The sequence below is a fragment of the Anser cygnoides genome, chromosome 9, assembly GCF_040182565.1.
Source record: "Anser cygnoides isolate HZ-2024a breed goose chromosome 9, Taihu_goose_T2T_genome, whole genome shotgun sequence".
In the NCBI taxonomy this organism is placed as follows: domain Eukaryota; kingdom Metazoa; phylum Chordata; class Aves; order Anseriformes; family Anatidae; genus Anser; species Anser cygnoides.
Genome location: NC_089881.1, coordinates 898040 through 911156, shown reverse-complemented (window position 1 = coordinate 911156; position 13117 = coordinate 898040). Strand labels below are relative to the sequence as shown.

General features: G+C 36.8%; 1 long non-coding RNA gene across 2 annotated transcripts in view; it reads left to right on the top strand.

The window, feature by feature from the left end:
• LOC125180277 (uncharacterized) overlaps positions 1 to 12830 on the top strand; it is a 50799-nt gene extending 37969 nt beyond the window's left edge. The window contains exons 2-4 of one of the 2 annotated variants that reach the window (XR_010833541.1): positions 10402 to 11067; positions 11583 to 11657; positions 12213 to 12830. This is a non-coding gene — a long non-coding RNA (uncharacterized lncRNA). Of the gene's footprint in view, positions 1 to 10401; positions 11068 to 11582 lie in introns of both variants that reach the window. The other variant, XR_010833540.1, reaches the window with a different exon arrangement.
• The last annotated feature ends 287 nt before the right edge of the window (positions 12831 to 13117 follow it).

Below are 13117 nucleotides of genomic sequence, written 5' to 3'. Positions count from 1 at the left end.
TTTCAAATTCTTATTGAGCCTGTCCTTGAACCCAGTAAAGTTTTGTTTGTTACATTTTTTTTTTTTTGGCAAGGATTTACAAAATTCTGCTACATATGAATGAAGAACAGCTTGTTTGTTTTGAACTTGGATCAGCTAGCTTCCCTTGATGGCCCTTATTTCCTGTATTGAAGGAGGCAATGTGCAATGAATCTCTGCACTGTTGTCTTGGTCACTCATGGTTTTGCAGACCTCCATTGTTTTTTTTCCCCCTTAAGTGATCCCTTTTCCAGGATGAATTGTCTTAGCCTACTCAGTCTTTCCTTGTATGGAATCCATTCATCTTCACTGCCTTTCTCTGAATATTTCCTAGTCTAAAGACACTTCTTGAGGTGTGGGACTTAGAAACAAACATGGTTTACAAAGTGTAGAAGCATGGGTTTGAACAGTAAAATAGTATGTTTATTTTTTTTTCCAGTCCCATTCTTAATTATTTCCAACATTAGAATGACCTTTAAAACTATTATCAAGCTGATATTCTCATGGAAATATAATAATTCCTAGTTGTGATGTCTATATGAAAGTCACTAGCTCAGAACCAGTTGTTTTATATATGGAGCAAACACATTTTTCACAACACATATTACTTTATCTTAATCGCATTACTTTATCTTGGACTGCCATATTAGTAATGCAGTCGTGTTCACCGCCTCCTCCCCAGTTATTGGTTACTTTTCCTGAAATATCATCCTGACATTCATTCTTTGTCTTTCGTTTTCAGCTTATTTCATAAGTTCAGTAGGTCCATATTTGTTTTCAACTGCCTATCAAGCCCAGTTCTCACAAACATGCATACAAAAAACCCCACCCTATTTTTCTACATTTAAGTTTTTTTTCCCTAAGCTTTGAAAATGATTTTTTTTTTTTATGGAAATAATTCAGTGAAAAGGAGTAGTTGGTGCTTAAGAACTGGAACAGATTTTCTGTGTAAAAGTGGCAGCATTTAAGAGAAATCATGAGAGGAGGTTATGAAGAAGCATTAGGAAGAACAGTATGAGAAGAGCACAGCCAGTGGGAGATTTACTATGAGGAAAGGAGGGTTGACACACAGGAAGGACTGGTAGAGTGCAGTGCCTTGAAGTGAAGATGAAATACTGGAATACGATACAAAAGGTGAAGGGGAAGCCATTGAAGGAACTCGAAGGGGAAAATGTATGCTGAGAAGTGGGGAAAGATTATGCAATACTTCTTAGTTTGACCAGGAAGGAAGCAGATTTAGGATAATTTTTCAGGTATTTACCAAGTCTTCCATAGCACAGAGAAGAGTATAAAAATGCAAAATTAACATACTGCCTATCATTGCGTGGGGTCCTTAAATGTTACTGTGATATTAATGCTGAAAGGTCTGGTGCTTAGATTCAGCTATGGAAATCTGAAGAGACCTGCAAAACATCAACTGCTAGAAAAGACAGGGATTTTAGGAAGTCTGTCCAATGAGCTGGACACTACTTGTGGAGTCAGAAAACATCTGTCAGTATTTCTGGGAGAGTTGTAGTGAGCTGTCATCTGTCTTCCTCACACTGAGGGTAGATCAGGGCTGGTCCTCATCTTCACCACTCATTAAAAGAACCTCATGGAAGATGCTCTCTTTCTCCAGGAAAGCCTTCCCTGACTTCAGTCATTTCCTTTGTGATAATTAGCTCAAGTTTTATATGTGTGGAGCTTGTCTTAGCACTCATTGTTGTTTGATGATTCTGAGTTATGCTTTTAGTTAGAAAAGTTAAAGGGTACTTGAGATTCTCAGCTATTGTACATTGATGTAGACCTGTAAGCATGTCATCTTTACCATATCCGCATCTTGGTTCCTCTGTTAGAGGAAGTGGGAAGGATGACACTACCTGTGAAATCCTTTGATGAAGAATGCATGCAAGAAATTAGCATTTTATTATTATTACAGATTTTTCCATCTGACAATATCCATGAGTGTTCCAGGATGTTCCACTTTACCTATTGAAAATGGGCAAAGATTTGAGGTAGAAGGAAGGAAGAAGCAATTTATTTCTAAATCTTGTCATTCCTCCTTGATAATGATATACAAAGAACTGGACTTTTTGAGAAAGAATAATGGGAGAAAGGACATATTTTCACCAGATGCATAGGATATAAGCCAAGGTATTGTTGAGATATTAGTGAAAAGATAATTTCTGACAGTATATGTGTATTAAAATCTCTTGATTTTTGAGTAGTCTTTCTGAGAAGAGATGAGTATCTTGAGGTCAATTATATATTTTAAAAGGATTTTGGACCATTAAAACTATATCTGAATTATCAATGTTATTCTACTGGTTGTCTTGATCATAAACCAGGTGGCTGGACACTTGTGATTATAGCAGAATTTAGTGTTTCATTCACATTTTGATAAACATTTGTTTGGAAGAAAATGTTTGTTAGGGAAACATGTTTGTTTCTTCTTTCATGAAAAATAAAAAAGCCATTTTGCAATCAATACTGTGCTATCACTCCTAATAAATAGACTGATTTTATTGTCTATACTGTACTCTAAAAATCAAAATACCGATTATCTCTCTTGCAATGTTACTTGAAGAAATGGCACAGAAAAAATAGTGGAGCTTTACATTTAAAATAAAACATCAACGTATAGTGCATGAATAATTGTGAAAATGGTAAACAGAGTCAAGCTGAAGAAAGGGAATATTTTATAAAATATTGAAAGCCTGTAACTCATACATGCTGCATAAGCACAGTGTACATGGTTCTGTTTCTGTGCTGACTGGGCACCCAGACCAAAGTGCTTACATCTGTGGCTGCCTTTAGAAAGCATGCGCGCATTAGGTCTTAACCTTATCACAGTTATTTTAATGATGTTTTCATGTTTAATTTCACTGTAAATCATTTCAGCTGAGTTTTGACTGCAATGTCAGAGCTTAAAAACTGAGCTGAAGTTATTTCAAAAGCTAAGAATTTGTCTAGCCTGTGATGTTCAGTCAATATGATCCACTCAAGTGTGGAGCTGTCAGAAAGGACACCGGTGGATGGTGCTTAATCTGCTCAGTTTGAAGGGAACTTGGACTCTTAGTATGAAGTTAAATTTTTGATCTATCTCAGTTACAGTTAAGTAGCCAATTTATGAATTTAAGGGCATTAAGGGAGTCACAATGGCTAGTCAGATATCCATGTAGTATTTTTTTTGCCATATGGGATTTTTTTTTTTTTTTTTTTTAAGTTTAGTTCATTCAGTGGTGTCTCATACAGAGCTGGGTATATACTTCAAAAACTACATTGGCAAATCTCTGTTCAGATAAATCCTGCATATCCATGTCAGCAATCATTAGGCTTTCTTTGCCTATTTTCCACAGACATTCACACATCCAGTTTCTGTGTAGTCCCATGGATGTAAATCTGGAATGACTGTAGCTTTCATTTGGGTGTTGTAGATTCAAAGTCACCCTCTGCCTTTTTTGTCTCTGTGCTCCTTCCCCCCTCCCCAAGACAATTTCAAATAAAATATCTTCCTGGGGAAGCCTGGAGAGTTCTATAGTCAAATCTCTGAAAATGTTTTCCCTCTTGGCACTCTTTCTTACCATGCACATTCACGCATTTTCAGTAGGCAGAGTTTTTGCCTCGTAGGTTATGAGCATGCAAGTCTGTGAACTAGGCTATAAACAATGAGCATGTGCAGGGCACTGGTGGCACAGAAGTGCCTACCTTGCAGTTCATGTCATTTCTTGCTCTTGAAGAAAAAATACATCTTTAGATTGTGGCTTGTAAATGTGTTTGTCTTGGAGAGGCTCTGATTTAAATCAGGGTTTCTCTAACATGCTATTTCAGACAGTGTTCCTGAAGAAATGGAAACATAACCATCATGGCATCTTAGGGGAAAATATATTCCCTGTCTTCCTGTATTGATAGTCTAGGAGATCTTCCATTTAAGAATGAGTCAGAAATTGTAATCACCTCAGTTTTTTTTCTTTCTCCAAAACCTGCCCTGACCCTTTTAAAAGCAGCCAACTCTGAAAAACAAGCTATGTGATAGCAAAGCTTCACATAGCAAATGCAAATGATTTTTTCATCATATTTTAGTGTTCACTGGGAAGTTCTGTCTGGAATCTGTTTTTACTGTGTTCAGGCAAACAGGACTTTCCCTGTAGGATATGTAGATATATAGCTTTCACCAAAGACTTCTACCTGTAGAAAATATCCTACAGATGCCCATATTGTTGGCTAACCTTCAAGCTGCTTTCATTTGTTATAGGTGAAAATATACATGGATGGGTTCAGTAGTGGAGGGTGCACAAACACATATGATTCAAATTTGCAAATACAAAACTGAATCTAAGTGCACAAGTATTTAAAAATTCTCACTTTTACAGCATTTTGACATAAAAGGAGTTTTACTGAAAGTATTAGAAATATGACTCAATGAAATATATATATTTAATTTTGATTCATGAACATTATTGTAAGCTTTTAAAATGAAATTTGGAACTGCCAGGAAAAGTCTGCATTCCTGGTCATGTAAAATTATTTTTCTTATTTCGCTACATGACATTGTCTGTGGACAAAGTGTGATCTTAATCTCAATGCTTGCTTTTTTCAGGGAGAAATCAGTAGAACATTTACAGTAATTAATGTATTTTCTGTTCTCATTTTGTTAATATCTTTTTGAAGGCTGTGCAGTAATTGCTGCCCACAGAGGTACATACTCTGAAATAAATTAATGACCAATGACCAATAACAATTATAGATGTAATTATCCATTGTGAAATATAAGCAAAAACAGATATTAAGAAGTGTTGGAAGCTTAAAATAAACAACACTGAAGAAAATGTACTGTTAAACAATGCTAAAATTATTTTAGCAGTTGATCAGAAAAACATAGTGAGTTCTCTTCTAATCATACATTAATGTTAGTCATTTTTCTTTTTTATTTCCAAAACACTTTTTTCAACAGGCTGATACGTGAAAAAGAAAGCCTACACATTCTATGATTATTTTTGAAGAAATCTACTTTAAGTATGTTACAGTATATTGTTAAATGTTCTTATTTTGCAAGTGAATTTTCAAACCAGAATTAGAACTTATAAGCATGAGTTTTTGAGAAGCTCAAATTCAAACCTTTTTGGCCAATTTTACTTTGTAAAACAATAGTGCAGATGAAAAAAGACACCCGTATCTGCACAGTTTTGGGGTGGCTTTTGCATACAGAACCAACAGGTTTAATGGTGGTGAGTCTCCAGGAGGCCAACATGTTTTGCATAAAACATGCACAATCTTTTTAGTTTCACATTTAATGAAGCAAGACCCTACCTTTTGTTTAGGGTAACAATTTCTTTTAAAAAAAATATATATTAAAAAAATCCAGTAACTTTCAAAAAACTAAATTAACAACATGATTTTTTTCAAAAAACATGATTTTTTTCAAACAATGTAGTTTAGGGAAAGTATTCCAGAAACCCCATAATCTGGTTGTTCCTAACAGGAGTTAGACATCTTAAACATCTTAAATATTTGACCCTTTGGCCTTACAAAGCACACTTTCACTTTAGCAAACCTTAATATGCAGGGTAGTTTGGGTTAACATCTATACTGTCCTTACCATTCTCTGAACATCTTGATTTAAGGAAATTTAACTTTTGAAAATAAGCTCACCTAGAGGAGTTTTGCACTATGCAGCAATGGACAGTGTAAAAGTAGCCATTTCATTAAGTCTTTAATGTTCTCTTTCAAACCATGGCATCTGGAGGTATATGTGGAAAAAAAAAAAAAGATGATTGCCATTTGAATTTTGACCCGAGACCCGAATGTTGCTTACTTATCCATATTGATGGATTTAACTCTACTTGGGGTCTTATTAAGATACAGTATCTCACACTGGGTAAGATTCTGATTTTTCCGTCCAAGTTAACACCAGTGTAAATAGAAAACATGCATCACAAGTGAACAAATGGTAGTGTGTGTGGGAAATCTATAAAATCCAAATGTGGGTATAAGCAGCCACAAGTCTGTTATCTGAAGTGGTCATGTCATCTTACACCACCAGAAAACTGAGCCCCCACTATATTTGATTCCTAAGTCTCACCTTACATCAGATGTTCAAAGGTTCAGATGAATAAGATATGTCTCTGTAAAGTGTGTTTTAAATTAAAAGCTAGTGAAAAACACGTCTCTTGATTTCTGGATGACAGTCTTGGAAAACGTGTTTCAAATGGCAGCTGCCCTCTTCCTGTTTTACTCCACCCTCACCAACAAACCAGTATCCAGTGACATAAGAGCTGATACAAACACTACCTTGTTGGTTCATCTTCCTCATCTTGTTTTGGGTGCTGAGAGGTGGCTTTGAAAGGGCTGTATGTATAAGGCAGAAATATTTCTTTAGGGTATAGGGAGGATGTTCTCTTGTTTGAAGGAAACCAAGACTTCCAACTGATTTTAATTTTATTTTTAATGTTCATGGGAACCAGTCTTACATGCCTGGCTGAATTCAGACTTTGGATTTGTGGCAGGTTTTTATTTGAGCCCAGCTTGGCTGTTTTTCAAAATGTCCAGACTGCTCACATTAAATCTGAATAAGCACTACCCACTAGTTTAATCAGAGTCATCTGGTACACCTCTAATTAGTGTTAGTTAAAGTTGAAGTTCATAATAACATAAAATGGTGCATATTTGGAATGTATTTAGTAAACTCCTGAATGTAAAATTGTAGGAGGGAAAATCTTTTTGCAATATTACTCAAAAATTGGAATACAAAAGTTATGACAATAACACGATGGTAACAAATTGAGGCTAAGTTCCTAACAAATGTCATGAAAAACAATCTTTATCCATTTAAGCATGCATACATATACACAATGTGTAGATATAAATTCATTTATGAACTTTAATTGTTGGTCCTGATAGCCTAATAATTGCCTGTAACTGTACATTGTGCACAAACTGGTTAAAAAAATACAAGTGTACACATCTGTATTTCAGAAATTACCAAATAATCATGTGATGCTTTTGGTTGCATCTAGACATAAGTTGTTTCTTAGATTCAACATATGTAATGATATGCAAACAAAGTATTATAGAAGTATCTTCATTTGAAATCAATGTAGGCTTGCCTGAGTCAGAAACACCGTTAGAACCTTACTGCAGATTGTGGGGGGAAAAATGGAGCTTAATTACTATACTTGTGTGGCTCCAAAAGATCAAAAACTTGTACAAATCTAAACTTTTTATTACAATTTATACCTAAAAAAGTGCTCGTTTATCTGTAATTCTTCCCTAAATTCTTGCCTTTCAAGATAATGTTTTAACTTTTATGTTGAAACATAGACCAATTAAAACAGCAAACTGCAATTTGATTCCCTTTATTAATATAGACTTCAAATTAGGAACACGAGATTTAGGATTATGATTTTTTCAGGTGTCATTTCTAAACCTTAGAGAACTGGTGAAACTCTTATATCTTGCAGACAAGCTATTGTTTTAAATGTATAATGTAATAATTGTACTAAAAGGCATCTAAACTTTTACTTGGGTTTACTTACCTCAAATGTTTTTTGTCGTGTTTCAATTCATATTCTGGATATAGGAATATTAGTTCTATTTTTTTTTTCAGACATTTCAGCTTCACTATTCAAGGATTGAATGGATCATGATTACAGAGTTTTTTCAAGGGCATCTGTTCTCAGCCACAGCTGAGGATGGGGCCCACAGAGCTGACTGGAAGGATCCACCTAGAATTTGTTGAATTAAGTTCTTGCACCTGGATATAATTGTCATGCTGCTGTGCTGGGGTTTTCTTAAGCTACTGGTAAAACAAATTAGCTCAATTTAAACTGGCATCCAGTAGGGAAGCGACAACTCACCTCATATAATGTTTTTCAAATAATTATTTTTCTATTGCCAGTTTTGCTTCATGCATATTTTCCTAAAGGCAGGATGAATTGTTGGGAATGTTTTTTTTTTTTTTTTAGAGTTAAGCACAATAAAACAAAAAACTATTCTATTCTGCATATTTGCTGAATTACAACTAATATTAGAATAGTATGATTATTAATTGTATGTGACTATCTTACATATATTTATATAAAATATATAAATGAAGTTAACCACAGATAGAGCAAAAATACAGTGCAACATTCCCCCCCCATGTTTCCATATAGATATTTCATGTACTTTTTGCCAGATTTAGCACTGTAATGATATAACCACTTTTACATTTGGGAAACATTCATGGAAGTTTGTTTTTTTGTTGGACAGTAGACAAAGGTATTCATTTATGTCTGACATGGGAATCTGTATGAATACCATGGGATCTCATTTCCTTATGTATTTTAGAGCTGTTTGAACTTGGCAACAAAATTCATAAGCTTCTTGGATGGTCCACAAAGGTTCCTTGCCTTGGTCAGACTTGCAGTGGCAGGACATTTCTTGAATCCCTGGAATGTGTGCATCCGTGTTAGCTTCAGTTTTCCATAATATTCTCCAAATGTAGACTCTGCGGGAAAACAATGAAAAATCATTTCTTCATCTGAACACTTCAGGATGACTTCTGAAATGGAAGATATAGTACCAGTATAGTATCAGTTCTATAAATGTTACTGTTGTATTTTATTAGGAGGTGATGTGCTAATTTGGAGAAGAGGGGGAACACGTTCACTAAGCATGGGTGGTAGTTTTTGATGTCTCTAGAATCACCCTGGGGTAGCTGCTTCAGCTGCCGAACAAAGATGCTGTTCTTGTGAGCTGGTTATGTCACTGTGGATACCAACTTAATTTGCTTTCTAAGACACAGCTCAGCTGGCTAAAAAATAACCACAGAATCATATGAGAGACTTCAGTTACTTGTTTATTGTATTTTAAACAAGATTCAGGAATAAAAAAATGAGATCAAGAGTATATTTTAATAAATGGTCTACTGATCATCTTAGAGATTGTGGCAGAAATATAGATATATCTATTATCATAAACCATCCTCTAAGCCACATTCTTTTAATATTGGGTAGACTCAAATGCCCTGGGAATGTGAATTAGAAAAGCAGTGCTTTTTGAAGGGTGGCAAAATATCCTGAGATCAAAAGTTAAATGTGAAGTTGCTGTCAGTCCTTTGGCTGTGCAGTGAATTTCAAATTGTGTGCGCGGTGGCAGGGTGAGCATGTGCATCTCTGAGGCTCCTGGTAGCAGTTTAACTTGTGCAAGTGTGAGCTCGAGGTGAACCTCCACATGTCACAGTTTCTGCCAGCTGAATAGCTGTGTATGTGGCACTGAGATCAGTAGGGAAGTGCCAAATGCATCCTGTCCTGCTTGAAGGCAGTGTTCAGACAGCAGCTGGTCCTTAACTAAGGCCAGTTTAAAGGTGCAGGACGATTGGTTGTTGCTTTAAATTGATTATGGCTGTTATAAAGCAAATCTTGTTTTTAACTGCTGGGCCTGATTCTTGCTGAAAGCTGAGCCTGCTGTTCTCCAGTCCAGCAGTGCAGCAGGAGCTCCCCGTGTGGGGATTTGGGGCCGCTGCTCCCACCAGGGGCTCGGCACACACCCTCCCATGGCCCTGATGTGGTCCCGAGGTGCACGAAACTCCCAGAGCAAAAGGGGCCAGCTCATCAAATACCGCTGACTGAATTATCCCTCTTCTGTGGAGGAAGAGGCCACGAGAGTTACCATACCCTAACTCACTGTGCCAATGCACACCCAGAGCAAACTTTTTCTTTCAGCTGTGAATCTGAACTGCCCTGAAACAATGTATATGAGAATGGGCAAGTTGCTTTCATACAATATCTCTTTTCATAAACTCATTTTTCTAGAGCTTCACGGGAAAGAAAAAAAATGTCCGTTTTTCCTCGAAGTTGTGTACCCACTGTGGCTGGTTTAGAGGCTGCCCTTCCCCCTCTCTGTGCTCCCTCTCCTGTCTGGGGTTCTAGGGAGGAGAAAGTAGCAGAAAGCAGCAAACTGAGCTGAAGATATTTGTTATCCTTGCGATAATAATCCTAGGTCTGCACTTAGAGGGAAGCTTCCAGTGGGAAATTAAGCTAAACTGAAAAGCATAACAAAACCCAAATTATCTAGACTGCAAGAATTCCTCCAGTGTTTTATTCTTTAATGCTTATTAATAGAGACAATGCTAAACCCAAAAGGAAGCTAATATCCTGTTCTTTTTCTTTTTTTTTTTTTTTGTTATAGCATGGATTTTTGTTTAGTAAACTCCATGTCAGATCTTCTAATTTAATTATTGAACTCACAATGTGAATAAACGTACAGACATGACTAATAGCATTCTCTTATAACTTCATTACAGGGTAATAGACATGTGGTTTATAAAACTGATTTTTTTCTTTTATTACAGAGTGTTTATAATATAAATGAACTCACATCCTGCCTTCTTTTTCTCCTTACCCTCTTTTCATTTCTTTTTAGATTTGATTCATAGGAAAATGCAAGCGATGTGTGCCACTGATTTGGGTCATCTGTACGCAATTCAAAAGGAAAAGGTGATTTTTTTCATTGCCTGCCAAGTAAGTGGGAGAGGTGTAGGAAAAAGTGGATTTATGCATAAAACGTAAAACTCTAGATGAAAGAACGGACCTCTTTTATCACTGTAGAAAGAATCCATCTGCAATAATTACCAGTCAGGCTATCTGCAGGCTATGTTACTTCGTGACATCTGAGAATGGCTGCACTTCTTGAGCCAATAGCTGCTATATAGCAACCAGCATCACTCCTGAACGAAAAAATTGGCCCAACCACTGGTGAATGGCACTCAGTAGGTTTCCCATTGAACTGTGCTGCGAAACAAAGATGCACATTGGTAAATCACTGTGTGTGCCTTTCAGTTCTTATGCATATCCCGTACTGGACAGCTTCCATTCACTCCGGCACCCACTGCAAACAAATGTAACTATGCATCAGAGATGAAAGTGAAAATGCATATGTTAAATCCCAAATGGAAGCAGAAGGGTGTAATATATACATAGTTGCTTAGCAACAAACATGTTTTGGCCACAGGAACTGTGACATCAGTCAGAGGAGGGAGAGGAAAGCTGCTCTGCCCTTCTTCTCTGTCTCCCTAAAAGCCTCGTAAAGGTCTTTCCTTTATTTCATTTAAAGCAGAAGATGGAGGGCTGTTGTGGATGTTTATTTGTGCTATTACTGTGCTGGGCTGTAGGACAATTGGACTTTTCTTTGCAGGGGGAAGCTTGTTTTTGTTCTGGGTGTCTGTTGCGATGGTGTGTGCCCGCCCATGCAGCCAGGTGTTGTGAGCCTGGCTGCGTGGCTCACTGCGGAGTCCATCTTAGCTGAAACGCTCACATAGGATGAATGAAGTGCTGAGGCCAAAATCACAAACTGTAGGAATTAAAACAAATTTTTGGTGCCGCTCAGTGTTTTTGACCCTGTCGTGCCTTTCACTTTCAGCTGTTAGTTTTTGATTGTTATTTCACATTCATCTAGATCTACATTTTTTTCATAAAAGAAAGCAACATTTATTTCAGTAAATCATACAATACTTATGGCTAGTAGATGGATATTGATCAATCCCACCCTTTTTACAAATGGTCTGAATACCTCTTCTCTCCTTTTCTGCTTTCTTCTCTTCCCAGCACACTCTGGCATGCCCCCTGGTGTGCCCTCTGCAATGGGAGGCAGAACAGAGAGCTGGTCAGCCCTGGCCCATGGTGCGCACCCCTCTGCAAGTTGCTCCTGTTGACACTGACATGAGTTTTCTGTGTAGCTGACATGATGTCCTTCATGCTTTTGGCAGTGTGCTTGCTCCACTGGACCATCGCATCTTTCATGTATAGAAATATTGCACATTCAGGTTCAAATCGATCTGCCACCCTGAACTGCTGCAGACACATTCCTGAATACGTTATTTTAGAGTGTTTCCTTTTAATTTAAGGTAATGAATGTACTTTGGTGGATCCCCAGTGGAGAGAAAAGAATGTTTCAGGCATGCACTTCTCTTTGCAAAGAAGGCTTTCTTGACAGCAAGAGACATATAGGAATGCAAGATATATTGAAGAACTCAAATGAAATTAAAATTGTGGAGGAAAGCAGGGTTAAAGAAGCATTATGGTAAAATAAGGCCTTTATTTCCACTCATGGAGCTATTATGTAGATAGCGTTTTACTTGCTTTCATTCTTCTGTGAATTCATACAGACACTTTTTATGTGCTATCACGTATCAAATTGACAAGGTGTAGCTGATAATCTCTTTCACTTACTACCAGATTAATTTGAGGAAAGAAAATGGGTCATTCTGAAAATATAGAAGAACTTGATACAAGGTATGTTTGTGCCTCTGAGCGGACAAGGTAAATGAGATCATCAGGGAAATGTGGATCAAAACACAAGAGAAGACAAAAAGGTTGTGTGATGAAAGGATGAAAAACAGGAAAAAGTACGATATTGATTCTTTCTGAAATGAAGGGCCAAGAAAATGACCCAGGAGCTGGAAGGGCATAGCTGCTGTTCTGAATGAGGTGTCGTCGTGGATTCTTGTCTTCATTTTCTCTACGTGACTTAAATCAGTTCTCCTAGAAATGTTTTGCAGCCTGAATGGGAGTACTGTGTAGCCTGACCCTACAGAAACCAAACTAACATCTGGATCTGGAGTTCATGGATGACTCCTCAGAAATAAAATACGTGAAACTGGAATCCCATATCTGAGATTGGTTGACAGCTTGAGCGATGAACAGAAATTTGTTGGCTGAGGATAAACCCAAGAACATTCACTAATATGCTACTGTGCTTTTTCCTCTGTAAACTCTTCTTTTTTAATTTGTGAAACAAATGACTGTATCAGCTGAAAAGATAATTAAACTAGCAACCAAAATAGATGTTTTAAAGGCCTGTCAAATTGCCAGTATTTTAAATGTGAATAAAAAAAAATTTTAATGGTAATTGCTATCATTGAGTAAAACAAGATTTTACAACTCACATTAGTTACTGAACTCTAATTTATTTCCCAATGTACACAGTTTATACTGCTCATTAAACATAAGTTCAACCATTTGTCCAGTGTTGGCTTTCTGAGAAGTGTAAGAATTTTCCTAATGAAATTACTGTCTTTTCCTACTGCGTAAGTGGACAGGTAGTTCTTCTTTTATTATTTTTAAACATAGCTTAATGTTAA